This window comes from Planococcus citri, chromosome 3 (genome assembly GCF_950023065.1).
Source record: "Planococcus citri chromosome 3, ihPlaCitr1.1, whole genome shotgun sequence".
NCBI lineage: Eukaryota > Metazoa > Arthropoda > Insecta > Hemiptera > Pseudococcidae > Planococcus > Planococcus citri.
Window position 1 is genome coordinate 75,892,236 of NC_088679.1, and position 20,029 is coordinate 75,912,264.

The following is a 20,029-nucleotide window of genomic DNA, read 5'->3' on the forward strand; positions in this document are numbered from 1 at the left end:
CTGTGGAAAAGTTTTTCATTGCCAGAACATCAATTTTTCAGAAAAGCTTTTTTTTAAAACTCTCATACGTCTCTGTTTTTCGCAAATGCTTTTTTAACAAAGCATCCTACAGAAAAATAACCAGCTCTGAGCAGGAAAGGAAATTTAATTCTCTACAATTTCCTTCATGGCATTTTTTTCCTAGGGTGCATACTTTTCCCATAAAATCAATGTTTAGATTGAAAAACACGAAAATTTGGACCTGTATAATTAACTTAAAATTACAATTCAGCAGTCAAAAATTTATTTTAGACGATTTTTGACCACACCATGTGAAAGAGGACATCTTCAACCACCAAAATCACCAAAAAGAACGTAAAAACCGTAAAAAATGATTCTTGGCAATAAAAACCTTTTCCTCATATCCTCATAGCTGTTAATTAGGCTATGTACTCATTTGAAAATTGAGTCAAAAGTGAAATTGTATAAACAGCAATCTCACGTCCCTGCTCAAACTTTGCCAGTAGACTCCCCACACCTTGTAGATTCATATGGCACCTCATCGAAAAGTCACGTCCTAAAAAGGTTACGAGTTTGTCAAAACGTTATGAGTTTGCTGGTTAATCTAGAAAAAAGTTACGAGTTTACCCCCTAGAATATTTATTTATTTATATATTTATTTATATATCAATTTATGTATAAATTTGTGTCACGCTGAACTCAAAAGCTCCGAACTTTAAGTCGAAACTGATGATGGCAAAATATTGCTTTGATACTGAACTAGAGAAATTTTTAATTTGGTCGAAATCGGTTCAGCCGTTTACGAGATATGAACGTTTAAGTGTGTTTCAACGTTATGGATAAGCAGAAATTTGTGTAAACCCTTATATCTCGCAAACGACTCACCCCCAACAAACAGATGGGGTGGTTAGGGTGTGTAAGTTGCAGATTGGTACGCCGAAGGTCGGGTGTTCGAATCCCGCGCGAGTCAAGAGGAGAAAATTTTTTGTTGATTTTTTTGTTAATTTTTTTGTTAATTTTATCCGTCCAAAATTTTTTTGCCATAAAAAATCAAAATTTTTCAAAAATTTCTAGTGTAATTTTTGTTTTAACAAAAACCATTAAGTTTTTGGTAAATAGCCAGTAAATTTTGATAATTTTTTTTTTTTTTTGTTAATTAATAGTAATTTTTAGTAAATAAAATGATTAGTTATTTTTGGTGAATTACTCGTAATTAAAGTTGGTCGAAAATTTTGGTAAATTGCTTGGGTAATTTTTGGTAAATTGGTAAAAACCTTTGACAGTAAATTACTGGGGTAATTAAAATTCGGTAAAAAATTGGTAAATTAGTGAGGAAATGTCTCGTAAATTACTGAGGTGAATGTTGGTAAATTGCTGGGGTAATTTTTGGTAAAATGGAAAATTGGTAAATTAGTGGGTAATGTCTGGTAAATTACTGAGGTAAATGTTAGTAAATTGCTGGGGTAATTTTTGGTAAATTCGTAAATTTTGGTAAAGTCGTAAATTTTGGTAAATTAATAAATTTGGGTAAATTCGTAAATTTTGGTAAATTCGTAAATTTTGGTAAATCGGTAAATTTTGGTAAATTGGTAAATTTTAGTAAATTGGTAAATTTTGGTAAATTGGTAAATTTTAGTAAATTGGTAAATTTTGGTAAATTGATAAATTTTGATAAATTCTTAAATTTTAGTGAATTGGTAAATTTTGGTAAATCGGTAAATTTTGGTAAATCGGTAAATTTTGGTAAATTGGTAAATTTTGGTAAATTGCTAAATTTTGGTAAATTGGTAAATTTTGGTAAATTGGTGAATTTTGGTAAATTGGTAAATGTTGGTAAATTGGTAAATTTCAGTAAATAGCTAAATTTCAATTCTGGATAAAAATTAAGCCATTAAAAAGTCGGTAAAACCTCTAAATTTTGGTAAATCGGTAAATTTAGGTAAATTGGTAAATTTTGGTAAATAGGTAAATTTTGGTAAATTGGTAAATTTTGGTAAATCAGTAAATTTTGGTAAATCGGTAAATTTTGGTAAATTGGTAAATTTTGGTAATAATTTTGTTTTTTGTCAACAATTTTCCTGATATATTATTCCACTTGTAATATGACGGTTACGTCTTCATGAGTACGCTAATTTTTATTTGAAAATCAATTTCATAAAAGTGTAATATGATGGCTACTTATGATTGACTATTTTATTTTGTCGATGTTTTCGACTTTTCGTATTCATTAAATCGGTAAATTTGGGTACTTCCGCGCATTTTGAAAAATTGGTAAATTTTTAAGTAATGTCTGGTAAATTACTGAGATAAATGTTGGTAAATTACTGGTGTATATTTAGAGCAAAGTCGGTTGATCTTGCGAACTGCGCAAGATGTTTTTTTTTAACCTGCCGAGTTGATTGGTGACGGTTTCGAACCGTTCTGGAGCCTCCAGCAGATTTTTGGTTTTCTCGAGTTTTCAAAAAAAAAAAAACGCTGTAAACAGGGTGAAAATGAAATTTACCACCTATAAATTAGGATTCGTCGCCATTCTTGCGATCCTTTCAATCAAATTAGGCACGTATTATCAAAATATTCTTGTGCTGGTAAAAATCCAAAATTTTCTCCAGCGATTATTTTTGAAAAAAATGTATAAATTGTAGATTACGAACGCTAAACGTTTTCATTCACCTTAAAACTGTTGACACAGACAGTCTCCCTCTCACCATAGACTCAAAAATTGATCCCAATCTTCCATATGCTTATGACTCATATCTCCATAAAGCCTCTTTCATTATAAACTCCATTCAGATATATCCTCTTCCACCATTCTATCCAGAAAATCTTATAAAAACTAAGAATAATATTCTCTCATTTGATACATCATTGCTCGAACACACTCAACTAAATACTCAAATCATCAATAACTTTATTGCTCAGTATAATGATTTCATTTCATTTTACACCGATGGGTCGAAATCTGTGGATCGCTGTGGTTGTTCGGTCGTTTGCGATTGTGAGGTTTCGCGATTTCCACTTCCGTGCTTGTTCAGTATTCTTTCATGTGAACTATATGCTATCCTTACACAGGGCCGGACCCATTGAACACGTGGTCTACCGAGATATCCCATTTCAGCCCCCTGATTTTGGGCTCCTCAATTAATCTGCCAAATTTTTTTCTCCCCTTTTTTAAAGTGCAAGACACTGAGCATAAAAATTCATTCAGAATTTTTCCAAGTGGCCCAGTTTTTACCTCATCGGCCCAAAAATGTCGCGGCCCACCGAGATTTCCTCGGTAACTCGGTGGGTGGGTCCGGGCCTGTCCTTACATCTTTAAACATGGCAATTGAGAGCAGACTCAACAAAGTTGTGATCTTCACTGATTCACTAAATTCCATCTCACAACTAAGATCTAAATCTAAGCAACATCCAATTGCCTCAGAAATCTCATCTCTCCAATGTGACATGGATGTTACCACGGCCTGTATTCCAGCCCACTCAGGAATTTTGGGAAATGAAACAGTAGACTTGGCAGCAAAGCAGTCACTAAGAATTTCACCTGTACCAGAAATACCTGTTCCAGTGTCTGATGTGATGGAAGCAATATGTTCACGGTTAATTCCCAGCCAAAGCCACACCACCAACATTCAAGATTTATCCAGGAAGCAGGCCATTGCCTTATGCTGTGTATGTACAGGCTAGAGCTGAAAACAGTTATGCTACTTGCTAACTGGTATCTGGGTAAAATACCGGCTGAACCCGCTACGGCAGGTAATGAGTTGAGTCAGATACCAGATAGTATCGTATAGTGAGAACAACATGGTTTTATGGGCACTCATACAGCGTTAGTCGTAACACACATCGCAACACTTGTCACACAATGCTGCTCCCCCACTGACTTGTAATCATCTACCATGTGACAATTGGGTGTGGTGTATGATGTCATACCGGTACACCCACTGCGCATTCAACTCGCTATATGTTATAATGTGAACCGGTGCGACATTTTTTCAACTCGCTACCCGCTACTAGCAAGTGGCAAGAATTTACAATATGGGTACAGTAGTTACTCATCGCTGTCAGCGAGTACTGTTTTCAGCTCTGGTACAGGCCATACCCTCCTCACCCACTCTCATCTGTTCAAAAAAGAACCCCCTCCAATGTGCTCTACATGAGAAGTCCAACTCACTATCTCCCACATCTTACTCACCTGTCAAGATCATACCAATTTAAGAAACTCACTCAACCTCCCTAAAACTCTACCTGAAATAGCTCATAACCCTTCAGTCTTATTCTCCTTTCTCCAAAAATCCAACCACCTTCCATTAATGTAACAGCATAAAACGACCCGTGCCTCTAGCCTTGTAGCTGTACACAGCACAGTGACCAACCAACAGGTAATAGGTAAACGAAAAAAGCTGAAATTTGGTTTGTATCTTATTTTCGCCCTGCCGAGTCAATTGGTTGTAGTTTTGAACCGTTCTGGAGCCTCCAGCGGATTTTTGGTTTCTCCAGTATTCAAAAAAACGCTGCAAATAGGATGAAAATGAAATTCAGCTCATATAAACCCGGAAAATTTTGAATTTGAACCGAGGCAAAAAGATTTTGGCTGAATTTCATTTTCACCCCAGCGTTTTTTCAAAAACTGGAGAAACCGTAAGTATATCCGCTGGAGGCTCCAGGCCTCCAGAACGGTTCAAAACTGCCACCAATCGACCCCCCCCCCCTTTAAAATACCTAATATTCAGATTAAAAAAAGTGCTTGAGGCGTCTTCCTGAAAATTGAATCAAATGTGGTCGATCTCGTTGAATAGGTCGTGAATGTGCCTCAGTTTGATCGGTTTTTAGCTTTTCAGATCAATTTTCAAACCTTCTGGAGAAATTTTTAAATTCTGGAGAATTCTAAAATTGCGCAGGAGGCTTCAGAATGGCTCGAAAATATGATATTTGGATTCAAGGGGTTGGCTTCAGGGAAGAGATCTCGAGACAAGTCCCTGCATGTCAGACTTTCAGGATAAATCGAGAATCGCACTGGAGACTACAGAATAGCTCGAAGTGGTGAAATTCGGATTCATTATAGGTTTGTTTCAGACAAAATACAGCCATTACCTATTCTATGATCGAAAAATTGCAATCTGCTCTGGATTCTCCAAAATGACTGAAATTGCCGAAATTCGGGTTCTTTCTCCAAAAAACCAGTCACCCCCCCCCTCTCTACCGCAAAATAATTAATCAAAATATTTTGACTATCTACGCGTACATAATGACGATAAACAAGCAAAAATACACGTCTATGATATACAGAAAAGGAAGAAGAACGCCTAGAAATATAACGCGGATCGCATTACTCGTACAATAGTACTCGAGAATCAAACCATCGCCGTCGCCCAAACAGACTACACACAATCTTCCTATTATTTTTTCAAGTGGTTAAGATGCGTACACAATACACGCGACCACTCGTAGTTATACGGATCCGTGTGTAGCGCATACCCAGGGGAGGTATATGTGAAAAATACACCCCGGAGAAATGTCACGTTTTGTTCGAGTCTCCCTTTATGTAAATTCGTATACGTATTTTATCACAAAAGCGTAAAACACACTTGTAATTAGAAGCTCGTTAATATTTTAATGATAATTAAAGGCTTATTTATTCGCTATTTTACACCATCGCATCTTCGAGATGCTGGGCCAGATACTTCATCGTAGTACGTATTTGATAGAAAAAAAAATCAATTCCAAATGTAATTTTTTTTTTCACCCGCGTCAAAATATACTCGTGCTCAAATTTCATAATGTTTTTTTGTTCGACACTGATGAAAAAAATCTTGGTGTATGCGACAAACAAGAATTAAGTATCTACGTAGGGAGAATACCTACCTTTTTTTTTACGCTGTCGAATGACACAGGTTTATATACATACAAAACAGGGATTATAGAACTTTGTAACATATCAATTACATTAACCTCTTTGTCGCTGTGTTACGATTAATTACACACTGTGTACCTACTTGTAGTATGATCTCAAATACTATAGGGCTGCTTGTGACGTTTCTATCCCTATATGTGTACCTGACGCCTAGAGCTATCGGATTTTTTTTCATCAATTACCTCTCGTTTTCCTTCCCATGGTATTAATGTTTCGTCAAAGGTTGGTGGGCTGCATGTTTTTTACGAGGTGATTTAGCGAATTAAATAAGTGTACCTATGGAGGTAATTTATGTAATGGAAAATTTCACGGTCATGTAGTTTTTTTTGTTTTTTTTTTTGATTTGACAAAAGTTGGAAGTTTTTAGTTGATGAGTTTCTTTATCCTCTTTTGATTAAGATAGAACAAGGTATGGTACCTACATAATTTGGTTGTGTTGGTATGACTGAGTAGGTAAGAATGTACCAATTTTTATCATTCATGATGTAGCTACCGTATTTTTTAGGGGTGTTAATTAATCAAAATATTTACAGAAATGAAAATATTTGAAAATAATATTGAATCAAGATTCTGTTGTAGGTAATTGATAAAAGCATCGACTTTTTGTCTGACTGACAATTGATATCATTCAAAAAAAGTAGCCCTTCCGATTTCTGAATACAAAGGACCAATTTTTCTACAGGGAGAGTGGTTACCTGGTTTCTTGATTGTAAATTGAAGACATTAACGAAGAAAATTCTTCAAAAATGAAAATTTTTTGGATCTTTACAAGGCAATTCCTCGAGGTGTTTGCTTTTGATGTGAACGAGGCCACGACTTTTGGAAAGAGCATAGCCTGGCACCCCCACAACTGTAATTTCAATTTTTCAAATTTATTTTTTGATTTGTTTTTGAACATTTAAAATTGACCATGTTTAGTGATTCAGCTTTTTGAAAAATTTATACCTACTTACTCGTAACTACATACTTATTAATTCAATAAAAATGACGAAAATTTATCTTGAAATTAATATAAACTCCACTAAACCTAATTTCGCCCTTTTTGGTCATTCTGGAACCTACGGCGTCATTTTTGATTTGTCCAGAATTTAAAATTTTTTCCACAAGACGTGAAAATTAACTTTGGGATTTGAAAATCGATTTGTGGTTCATTTTTGACCTGTTTAAAGCGTGCGGGACAATGCCTCGAGGGTGGTTTTTGACCAGACTATTTTGAGGAAAAATTAATTTTCATGTTGGCAGCAGGGAATTAAAATTTGTTAGGAATTGCTGCATCTTGACTAACGCAGTGCCCCAATTCCGCGAATAGGCATGTTGGCATGTATTACTATTTTTTGGGCCATTTCTGGAGCCTTCAGCGCTATTATTTTAGATTTCTACAGAATCTGAAAATTTCTCTAAGGCGTGGAAATTAATTTGAGTTTCTTAAAATCAAATTGTGGCTTATTTTACATCCAGTTCAAAGAGTTTATCAGCATTTTAGCCGATTTCCAGAACACTTCGAGTGGGTTTTTTCACAAAGTATAGCTCATTTTAAAAAGAAAAAAATTTCAAAAAATCAAAAATTGCTGTTCGTAGTAAATTTTTGAAATTGGCATGAATCGATACATAAATCTTGTCTGCTCCCCTAACCCATCCAAATTTTACCATTTGTAGCCGTTCTGGAGCTCCAAACTCGACTTTCAATTTCACTAGAAGGTCTGGAAAAGTAATTTGAGCAGCTTTAAATCAAGTTGTGCCTTATTTTGGACCCATATAACAAATTCATTCACAACTTTTTGATCAGAATATTTAAGAAAGAAAAAATTTAAAGCATTAAAAATTGTTTGTTTGAGGGGAAATTTTTGAAATTTGTACGAATGGTTAAATTTATGATTAAAACCAACCCTTAGAATCTGATTTTCACCATTCTGAGCAATTCTGGAGCCTCTAGCATGATTTTCAATTTCTCTAATGATTTTACCTCATTTTTAATATTTTTCCAACAAAAAAAAAAAAAAAAAAAAACTGGAAATTAATTTAGTAACTAAAAATCAGGCAGTGGATTTTTTTTGGGAGGGGGAGGGAGTGTTTTCAATTTCTAGATTATTACCTACACCCTTCGTAAGGAGGTTTATATGGAATTCGCCAAGGTATGTGGCTTATTCTCAGCCTGTTTAAGTTTTTTTTTTTTTTTTTTTTTCAAATTTGTGAACGTGTTTTCAGACAAACACCTCATGAGTGAATTTTTTTATCAATTTTTAAAATTTCTCCCTGACGTAGAAATTATTTCGGGCAACTAAATATTCAGTTAAGGCTTTTTCTCGACCTATCCAACGAATTTACGTCTTTTGGTTAAGGTTTCAAATCTACAGTTGTACACCTCAGATGCATTTTTTTGACCTGAATATCTTGGAAGGAAATAAATTCATAGCATCAAAAATTTTCTATATTCGCAGGGAAATTTTTAAAATGTGCAGAAATGGCTTTCTCTTGTCAAGAATTCTAACCCTGCAAATCGGAATTTCGCCATTTCAAGCCATTGCGAAGCCTCCGGCGCGCGGCGTGATTTTCGATTCTCCAGAACATCGAGAAGTCAATTTGAAAAGCTAAAAATCGAATCGAGTGTATGATAACTGGAGACTGCTGGCTCAAAAACACCCTCGAGATGCCCACTTGCGGATCAGCTCAAATGTGAATAAAACCTGTAAACAGGTCAAGAATAACCCAAATCTTGATTTTCAGATGCTCAAATTAATTTCTCTGGAGAAATTAAAAATTACGCTGGAGGCTCCAGAGTGATCGTAAATGATGAAATTTGGTTCCGAAGCGTTTATATTAGTTCCAAACCATCATTTGTACTGAATATGTTTGTATATTTTCTAAAAATGCGTGCTTGAATCACTATAATTAAATGGTCTTTGAATTTTCAAAATTTCGCCAAAAATCAAAAAAACAATTTTTAGAAGCTGAAATTTTGGTTATCGGGATTTCGGATCATACTTCCTCTTTTCAAAAATTGAAGCTTCGTTCAGATAGAAGGAGGCCACTTTCAGAGGTTCACTTGTTATACGATCAAAAGTTATTCTAGGAGCAGACCCACTTTAGAAACTTGGCTGGCAATATGAATTGAACTGAAACCAAAATACTTCAGCTTTTGCCTGAAGTTGAAGTCAAATTACTCCATGCAGAGAATTAGATTCTGAAGGTAAAGCTTCGATGCTTGGAAAAAAGAAATTCAAAAATCATTTAGGCTCGCTGGGATGAAATACAGATAAGTAAGATGCAAAAAGATGACATCCATCACTTATTTGTTGATTTCAAAAACCAACAAGAGTGCTCTAAAAAAGTTTAACAATCAATAAAAATTACCAGCAAAAATAAACAAATATTGAAATCATCACACTAATCAAAAATCTCCGTACCAGAAATATGAGGCCAATGACACCATCGCGAAATTTCATTCATTAAATCTTCCCCTTTTACTCGTACAGAAAACTCTACACAACACCTCATTTTACACTATAGGTACCTTCCTACCATTCCCAATGATAGATTATTTCATTGACGAAATGAACCGCGAAATTGAAGTTGAATCTGGCAAAACCGACCGTATATTTGCACACGTTAAAAGGTCGAAAACATATCACAAGAGGGTAGGTAATCTCCCAATTGAGTACCACATTTTCGCCCACTCGTTCTTTCGTCTCATTCTTCACCGAAGTAAAATAATTAAAAATCATCGCACCGAGATTAAATAACCATCGGAATATCTTCAGAAACCAGTAAACGTTGGCGCGCGAAATGAAAAATAAATAATTTAAATTAGTTATTCTATCCTTATAGATACAGATACACAGCTCAGACATGAAAATGGATTATTCGAATTCATATTCACCTATACTGGTTTTAAAAGCTATCAATGGCATTAAAAATAGCGCACATACCTATAGCTATATCATATATGAGACTAATTTGCTCAGCATAGATGTTCGACTGCTGCTGTATGTCAAAGTTGGAAATTAAAAAAGTAGGCGTATTCGACGTTACGCGGTATAAATTATTATACTAAAGGGAAGAACGCATCCTTTTATTATTTTTTGTATAGATAATATTTTGCCACGTGGACCAAAACCACTCGAACCAGCAACAGTGTACGTAGATATATGAAAAGCATTTTTCTAATTAACTCTACACTCACTCACTCACTCGCTCTAGCTCTCGTTCTCGGTCTGTTCAAAAATCATAAGTTGGTATGCCGATATACCCTTCGGCTTCGAATATAATGCATATTCAATCCATATACAGGCGACCGCCGCCACCGCTCCATTCTCTGGCTACAGACGCTACAGTACATCGTCGTGTTCATTACAAAATTTCCAATTCTATGCTCGGATTTTTAAATTTTTTAAATCATTATCGCTTTTAAAGGCTATGACGACTGTTTATCATATTTTACAGCGCGTTATGGACGGATTAATTTAACATTATGATTGAAAATATTTCATACCTTTACGCACATACCTAGGTATATAGACCTATAGGATCTAGGTACTGGGAGTATAAATGTATTTACCTTAAGGCATAGGATAGAGAAAATTTAACTGGGATGGCTTCGTTGGACGATGTGATAGGTACAGGGTTGCTCGAGTTTCGAAGATGGACCAGACATTGTCTTAAAGGCTTTGTTTTAATTAGACGCGTGCTCAAAAATCAAGATGTTTACGGGTTTAAGAGGAGGAGTTACTCGTAGTAATTAATTTCATCTTCACTACCGGATTGAATTGGTGTTGAAAAGTGGAACTAGTAGTTAAATGTCGTAGATTTCGTACGAAAATAGCAATGCATTGATTCCTATAAGTACCTGGCGTCAGCTAACTTATTCTGAAACAGTAATTTGTGTTTGGGAGGTTTGATTTGAGATGTAGATTCCTACAGTTTAGGAAGTTTGAATAGAATTATTGAAATTCATCTTATTGGGCTGAATCACAAAACAATACCAAAAATGAAAACTAATACTCACGAGAAATCAAAAAACCAAATTTCATTTTATTCAGTTGGAGTAGAAAATTCTTCCCAAAAATGGTTTCAGTTTCAAAACTGTTATGAAGTGGTTTTTCAATGGGTTTGAAACGTAATAATGTGAACAAAGATTTGAAACACATCGTTTCCAAACATGGAAAACTTCATTTCGAAGAAAAAAACATAAATTAATTTTTAAATGGGAAAAAATGTAACTTTCAATTTTAAAAGAAAAAAAACGAAAATTTCATTTTTGAAGGAAAAGAAATAAAAGCTACATTTTTGGAGGGAAAAATGAAATTTTGAAGGAAAAAAAAGTAAAAACTTCATTGTGAGCTTTATTTTTGAAGATGAAAAAATAAAATTTTAAAGCGAAAAATAAAAATCTAATTTTTGAATTTAAAAAGATGCAATTTTTATTTTTGAGGAGGGAAAAATACACACAACCTTCGATTTTTACGAAAGGAAACACGAAAAGAAGCCAACTTCATTTTATAAATAAAAAATGAAATAAAAACTGTAGGTACCTATTTGAGAAAAATTGAAAAGTTCACGTTTGAAGGGAAAAAAATGAATCACTTAGGTACTTTATTTTTAAGCAAAAAGAAATAAAAGCTCATTTTTGAAAAGAAAAAGTGGAAACTTTATTTTTGAAGGGTGAAAAATTAAAACCTTCATTTCTGAAGGGATAACATGAAAACTATTTTTGACAGGGAAAAAATAAACGCTTTATAAAAAAAATAGAAGCTGAAATTTGAAGAAGAAAAGTGAGATGTTGAAGGAAAGAATAATAAAAACTTCACTTTTGAAAGGAAAATGCGATTTTCAGTTCTGAGAATGAAAAAATAAAAACTTTTTTTATGAAGGGAAAAAAATGAAACTTGCATTTTTGAAGGGAAAAAAGAAAATGTACTCACAATATTATTTTTTGAGGAAAAACTAAAAACTTCAGTTTTAAAGATAATAAAATGAATTTTAAAATACTCTCCTGGAATAAACTTTCTCAAAAAAAACTTCCCTATCTACAAGACAAAAAATTTCTCTCCATTTTTTCCTTACTCAACTCTAAGAAATAAAGTTTTCAATTTTGAAGGAAGCTTCTCGAGAGAAGTTTTTTTTTTTTGAAAAAACTTTTTCAAAAGAAACTTCTTCAATAAACTTTAAAAACCAAAAATTAAATTAGATATCTCATTTTTTTGGGAAGGGGGAGGGAGACGTCTTCACAGGCAAAACTAGTGAAAAAATTCTGTTTTGTGAACAAACACATTTTCAAGCTCAATTTTTGAAAGAAAAAAATATTTATATGTATTTGCTGAGGTTTCACAGAAAAGAAGAGCTGTGAAAAATTTTCAGGAAGACTTCATTTTTGGCTCAGAGATCTCGGCAGCAATGGATTCTTGTTTCGATAGCTCAACTATGTGATTACTTTTCGAAAATTCGACTTAGAACAAGATGAAAAATGCAAACCAAAATCACTCAACTCAATAACAATCTCACTACCTAATTAACCAGAATCAAAACGTTCCAGAATCCAAGTCCAAAATGAAAACTAAAACCAAAATCAAAATTTACTTTGTTTTCTATTTTCAGTCACAGGTCCTGGTTCTTCGGACGACAGTTAGTACAATTCTGCGGAAATTGCACGAAAATTGACAAAAACGTTTGAAAAACTGTTGAAAACATGTCAACTCAACAAAAAAAAATGAAAATGAAAAAAAAAATCGTAAATTTTTATTTAAAATTTGACAAAATGTATCAAAAACTGTGTAAAATATCGTTAAAATTACTTAAGAATGCAACAAAATTATACTCCACAAATTGATAAAAAATGACGAAATTTCAGTAAAAAATTGCATTAAAATTGAAAAGTGTTTAAAAACATGAAAAAGAGGTGCTGCAATACTGCAAATCAACAAAAAAATGATGAAATTTCAAAAAAAATTGGCGTAAAAAAGTGTTAAAAAGTAAAACATGTTGACATAAAGATGGATTTTTTTAAAAAAAGCATTAAAATCATTAAAAATTACGAAAAAGTAATTAAACTTCTGTGAAATTCAACAAATCTTAGTAAAAAATTGTGTAACAGAAACATTGCATATTAAAATGACAATTGAAACATTGAATAAAGTGCAAAAATCACTACAAAATCAGCAAAAAAAAATTTTAAAAAATAGAATTTTAATACATTGGTTTTTGAAAAAATTGCGTGGAAAAGCGTCGATAAAGAGTCGACTTTATAAGTTAAAAAAAAAAAAAAAAAAAAAAAAAACATTAAAAGGGCGTAAAAATTGTTAAAAATGACCAAACAGCAATAAAATTTTAGTAAAAATCAACAAAACTCCGAAAAAATTGCATAAAACATCATAAATATGACTTGAAGCAATAATAATTAATTATTAAAGCGTCAAAATTAGAGATGATAAGAAATTTTCAACGAAAACTTTCTTGACGGGGAGTTCTGGAGGGCTAAAATTTAAAAAGCAAGAAGGCAAAACCAAATGCCTGATATAGGCAATTTACAGCAAGCTTTTCAGTTTTCATATCATTTTTGCTAAATTTTATCAGATTTCAGGTTTCACTATAGATTTTGATCATTTTTTTTTTTTTTGATTTGTAGTGATTTTGACTAGGAAGATTTCAAAAATTTTGAAATAATTGAAAATTATTGGTAGGTAGTTGTAGTTGATAAATGAATGACATTTTCGAACTGACATTTTTCAAAATGAGTACGGTCTATTTTGAAGAATTATGTTAAATTTCCAGAAACTTTCTGGAAAGTTTCCGCAAGTTTCCAAAATATAAATTTCTGGAAATTTATTTATCAATAATAATAATTATCATCCTTAGTCAAAATCACTAAAAATCAAAAAAAAAAAAAATGAGCAGGGGTTGAAAGCTGAAATAAAATAAATTGATTTTTGGTTTTTGGTTTCAGTTCAGTTTTCACCTTTTGATAATTGTTTTTTTTTTGTTTTCGGTTTATAGTTTTTTGGTACTTTTAAGTTTTATTTGGTTTTGGGTTTTTGGTTTCAGTTTTCAGTTTTTTTTCTCCTGCCTATTATCGCATTATGCCGCTTAATTCTAGGTACAGGGTGCCCAGAAATATCGAGTACCCCTCAAAAAGTTTTCTACTAAAATACTTTGGTTGGTCACAGTGAATGATAATAATGATAGCACATGATTGGTTGTTGGACTGGAGAGATAACATTCCACCAATCATATGCATCTATTTCACGTTGCCAACCTATATTTTTAATGAAAAACTTTCTTTGGGGTACTCGATATTTCTGGGCACCCTGTAGTATTAGTACCTATTATTAATTATTGTATTCATTTCATTTCTACTAATCAATTAATGCATAAAAGTCAAAACATTACACATATTTTGATGATTTAAATTTTAAATTTTTTATAATATTTGTTTTTTTTTTTTGGTTAATTGGTTTTGATCAAATGTTTGGTTTTTGAGTTTTGCACAAAACAGATTTTTATTTATTTTTGTTTTTTTTCTGATTTTTGGTTTTTTAACAGTTCCTCAGTTTTAACCCCTGTCAAAATCTATGATAAAATTTAGCAAAAATGATAAATGAAAACATGAAAAGAAAAGCTGTAAATTGTCACTTGTCAGTATCAGGCATATGGTTTTGCTTTACAATCCCCCTCCCCTCCCTTTTTAAATTTTAGCCCTCTCCAGGAAAAAAAATTAAAATTGAATAATTGATTAATTGAATCGCAAATCGCAAGCAAATGGAAGAGGATGAGGGATGACGTTCAGTGATTGGCTGGCTTCTGCCCGGAACGGAATTTAATCTGAAACCGAAACGATTCTTTCGCTGATAAGCGCTTTGTTTATTTTTTGAACAAACTGCTGTGATAAGAATCTCTCTTGAGCGCCATATTTTGATATTTTGACGATATTTTGACTATAGACAGTGTATAATTTTGACATTTTGTTTGAAATGGAATTGAAAATGATTAATCAAAGTACTTCGATGGTTTATTACTACGTAAGTGAGTGAAACTCGTAGTCGTATTTTATGGTTATTTGTGCGTAATATACTACTAACTCATCTCCATTTTTCGAATTATGATGATTACGTCTTCGGTTAACCTTAACTTGATCAGTGATCTAAGACGCACTCGACTCGTAATACTCATTTTGATCGTGATGGGATCAAATAATACATCGAAATGGAAGCGATTCTTCATCTCAGTAAGTACAGTTCCTCCATACATGCTAATTTACCGGACTAAACACGTACCCTTTTACCATCGCTGAAGCATATTTTACAGACATCACTTATACGAGTCCAATACCGAACCAATGATGAAGAACACTTATCAGACATCTATTTCGCACGCAAATCAATTCACATCCAAGTTGAATCGCAAATCTCCATAATATTCTAGTAGAATTAACGACGCATAGTGCTGCCGGTAAGCTCGTCATATTGGAATTAGCATCATCGTTCGTAACAGTAAGTTATATGAATTACCAAGTCGGTAAACTTCTCGAATGCATTTACGATTTACGCTGAAGGCATCCATACCATTAGTACATCGGACTCGGTGCTAGAGAATTACCTAACTACATCCTTGGCGAAGAATTGAACGGCAATAATACAATAATAATATCCAATCATGCAGTAAAAGTCGCGATACACATAAAACAAGACCAGCTACCTCTGAAATACATCCCTATAAGTAGCGGGTGGATCCTTTGGTATGCTACCAAGTCGCATATTAATAATGCTAGATATCGAAGAAGAATGCACTGTGCTTTGGGAATACTACCTATAATAAAATACTTGGAGAAAAATGTGGAGAAAAAAAGACAACAATAATGAAGAGTCAGTATATGTAGTATTCCAGCAACGGCGGTGGTGGCGTTCGAATAACCAACTACTGAATTCCAATAGGCAAATAGTAATTTTAAAAAGGTATAGGTAATAATCAGTAGCTGACATGTCGATATCTAAATATGATTACCGTCGTGGTCTGTGAAAACGTGTAATTTTACATCGTGTATTGGGTTGTGCATTGTAATCGATGGTGAATTCCAGTAGCTTTCGGCGGCATTCACACGGACTCGAAGAATTGAATATGTGAGGAAAATTCGTGATTTCTTACGAAAAATACCACATCGCATCGTGTGTAATATACGAATACGAACCGTGCGCGGTGCGCGCATTCTTTATCAAAACTTATGATTTATTAATATATTCAAATATGCATTTTACGGATCCGATCATGTCTCGTGGCTAAATATATTCCCCAAAATTTTTTTTTTCTTTCTCTATACCTCCTATATTCGCTTTTTATAAATATAATTATCGCGGGTATCGCCGAGTTACGTTTGATATTAAAATATTCTCCCTCGCACACAATTGTGTATCTGAGTAGGTGAGTACGTAAATTCAGAAGCCGAATTAATTTCCCTTTTTGGTCACGATATGGCTACTGTCTACCATTTCAAGGACGTACGTGTCTATAATTCGGTCAACTCGGTATTTGATTTTAATAATTCGTCTGAGAAATATGTAGTATCTTATGGGTGAAAATGCTGATGTTAACGCTAAAAAAAACCGAACCTCTATTGTATGTCTTGGGTATTTCGCTCCTGGAAATATACGTAAGTGTAAGTACCTACGGGTACTCGATCCATATTAATTCTATACCTTACTCGTATTGTATCAGCCACTGGAATACTGGATAGTGGATACCTACTGCCTTTTTATTTATTCATTTTCATCGAATTAACGCCCATTGAGATCTTGAATGAGACCATTTTTCCTAAAAAATGATCGTGAATTTTTGAACTTTTCATTTTGAGTTATTTTTTTCCAACTGGCTACGCTGCTTTTTCAGTATCAGCCTGTTGCAAACACTCGCCTTTGGCTAAAATTAACAAAGTTTCGCTTTTTTTCAAAAAAAATAGGCAAAATTTTGGCTTTTTAGCAAAATTGTTGAAAAATTTTACTTCATTCTTCAAAAAATACCGAAAAATCCATTTTTTTTACTGGAACAAAAAGTTGCAGAAAATCGTGTTTTTTTGGACAAAAATCGCCTAAAAATTCGTATAATTTTTATCAATAATTACCAAATAGCTCTTCTCTTTGCTAATATCAAATTTTTTCTTTGGCCCAAAAAATTCTCAAAAAAATTTTATTTTTTCGAAAATTGATACCGTCTGTGTTTTTTTAAAAATAGCAAAAAATTTTGATTTTTTTATAAAAAATTCTGAAAAGTTTCACTCTTTTCCCCAAAACCGTTTAAAATCTCGCTTTTTGCCAAATATTGTAAAAAAGCTCTTTAGTACGGGTACCATGTCGGTCTATCGTTTCAAAATCGCAAAAGAGTGAGACTGGAAAGGTATACTTTTTTCGCGATATTTCCTCGAAAGGGGATCATTTCCCGACCCCGAAACCACCATTACATTTTTGAGATCGAATTGCAAAACCGATCCAGGGGTTCTAAAAGTTGTGAAAATTGAGCACCTACGTTGTCATCTGTTTTGGCCAATAAATCCCAACCAAAAGGGGGTAGGGGGGTACTTGTGGTCTCAAATAACTCGTATTGGATCACTCTTGAAATATCTACCCATGGCCGTTCTCATTTAGTGATACCTCACATTTCAGTGGTTCCCAAAGTTGAACTTTTGTATTCCAAATTTTTAAAGTCACGCATTCAAACGAATATTGTCAGTAAATAAATTTAGCAATCAAAAACTAGTCCAGATAAAAAGCTGCGAAATTTTACGAAGATTTCAAAAATGTGTCATTTTTTTTCTTAGCATTGATAGGGGCCGAGCTGAGGGGGTTGGAACGTCAAAAAACGTGATGTAACAATAGTCCAGTAACTTAAGCAAAAAAATAGGGGGTATCGTGAATCTGTAGGTGGCAAGCTGATTTTTGGTATACTGGTCCATTTTGATGGCCTGAAAACGAATCCGAGGAGTCCCTTGCGGTCCCGGGTGAGCTTTCCCCTAAATTGTGGATCTTAGCCCCCCAAAATCGGTCGCCGTAATGTTGATGGTTAATATTGATTGTAATACCTTCAATCGTTCCAAAATGGTACGGGGGGTGGTTTTCTTTGTTTTTCTGAGGTACAGAGCGGAGCACAATGTCATCCCGCCCCCTCCTCCCCCTTCACTTATCAGTTATTTGCCTATATACGCACGTGAGATGAATTGAAATGCACTAAAAAATGTAAAATTGTCGAATGGAATGTTGATACGAGTTTCAAAAACCAGTTTTAGCGTATTGTGACCACTTCTCCCCCTTTGTGGATCTTAGCCCCCCCCCATCGGTTTTTGACCAATATATCGAAAAGTATTGAGTCCAGCTCAAAAATGGTTAGGACGAATGCGGATCTACATATAATTTCTCATCAGATGACCTATTGATCAATTTTCCAGTCCCAAGGGGGTTGGACCTACCCCTTCTGACCTCTCACCATTCAATTATTTGCCAATATACGTATATGAGATGAACTGAAATTTACTAAAAAAATTTGGAATACAAAAGTTCAACTTTGGGAACCACTGAAATGTGAGGTATCACTAAATGAGAACGGCCATGGGTAGATATTTCAAGAGTGATCCAATACGAGTTATTTGAGACCACAAGCACCCCCCTACCCCCTTTTGGTTGGGATTTATTGGCCAAAACAGATGACAACGTAGGTGCTCAATTTTCACAACTTTTAGAACCCCTGGATCGGTTTTGCAATTCGATCTCAAAAATGTAATGGTGGTTTCGGGGTCGGGAAATGATCCCCTTTCGAGGAAATATCGCGAAAAAAGTATATCTTTCCGGTCCCATTGTTTTGATAATTTTCACTTTGGTACCCGTACTACTTCCTTTGCTTAACATTTTTCAAGTCTTGCTCGTTTCTTACCAAAAAATGGGCAAAATTCTCGCTTCTTAATAAATGGCTGAAAAATTTCACATTTTTCCCAAAAAATTATCCAAAAGTTTCGCTTTTCTACTGGAACAGAAAAATGCAAAAAGTCTCCTTCTTCCAACAAAAATTGTGAAAAAATATACTTTCAATCAATAATTACCAGAAAGTCCTGCTCTTTGCTAAAACTGTCAACATTTTGACAAAAATTCTTACTTTCTTTCAAAAAATTTCCAAAAGTCCCGATTTCTGCCAAAAATTACTTTTTTGTCAATAATTTCAAAAAGGTCTGCTTTTTGTGAAAAATTTAAAAAATTTTGCTCAAAGCTGATACAAATTTTCACTTTTTTTGCAAAATGGCTTAAAGTAATCAAATTTTTGAAATGTTTTTTACTTCATGTCAAGAATTAGGTACCCATTATTGTAACAAAAGACTAGAAACTCTGACATAATATTAAAATGTGAGAAAATTGCTAATTTTTTTCAACGTTTTTAACTTTTTATTAATCTGATAAAATTTTAAGAATTCCTCATAAAATCTAAATTTTTTATAACATCTTAAAAGTTGGACAAGATTTGAAAGGTCTTCAATATATTTTTCATAAGGTCATTGACCCATCTGTCTGGCCTCTCGAGGTGTCTGAGTGCTTCTGTCTGGCAGCCTTTCATGGTCGTCTGGCTACCTGCTTGTCTTCTCAAGGTCATTGGCCCATCAGTATGGCTTCCCAAGGTCGTTTGCCCGTCTGTCGTGCCTTTCAGGGTCATTGAAGAGCGCATGTTTGGACTCTCAAGGTCACTCACCTGCCTGCCAAACTTCTCAAGGTCGTCCACCTGTGTGTCTGGCATCTTAAGGTTACTGACCTGTATGTCCATACTCTAATGGTCACTGATCAGCCTTTCTAGCTTCCTTAGATCGTCAATATTTCCTGTGTGGTCTCTCAAAGGACGGCTGTCCAAGATTGTATGTCTGCCTGTACGGCATTTTAAGGTCATTGACCTGGCAGTATGACGTCCCAAGATCGTGGATGTACCTGTCTGTCTTTTTGAGGTTGCCTGTGAGCCATGCAGGTCTGCTTGTCTGACTTCATGAGGTCATTGACCCGTCTATTTGGCCTCTCAAGGTTGTCTGTCTGTCTGTCTGTCTGGCTGGCTGGCTTATTAAGGTCATTGACCTGCCAGTATGACATCTCAAAATCGTCAATGTGCCTGTCTGTTTTT

General features: G+C 34.0%; 1 protein-coding gene across 3 annotated transcripts in view; it reads left to right on the top strand.

Moving 5' to 3' along the window:
* TfAP-2 (transcription factor AP-2) overlaps positions 1-20,029 on the top strand; it is a 245,737-nt gene that overhangs the window by 15,680 nt on the left and 210,028 nt on the right. Inside the window, exons 1-2 of one of the 3 annotated variants that reach the window (XM_065355283.1) lie at positions 14,866-15,122; positions 15,203-15,346. The exons of the other annotated variants lie outside the window; for them this stretch is intronic. The gene's annotated coding sequence lies outside the window, so the exon portion shown is untranslated. Of the gene's footprint in view, positions 1-14,865; positions 15,123-15,202; positions 15,347-20,029 lie in introns of those variants that run through there. 3 annotated transcript variants of the gene reach the window in all.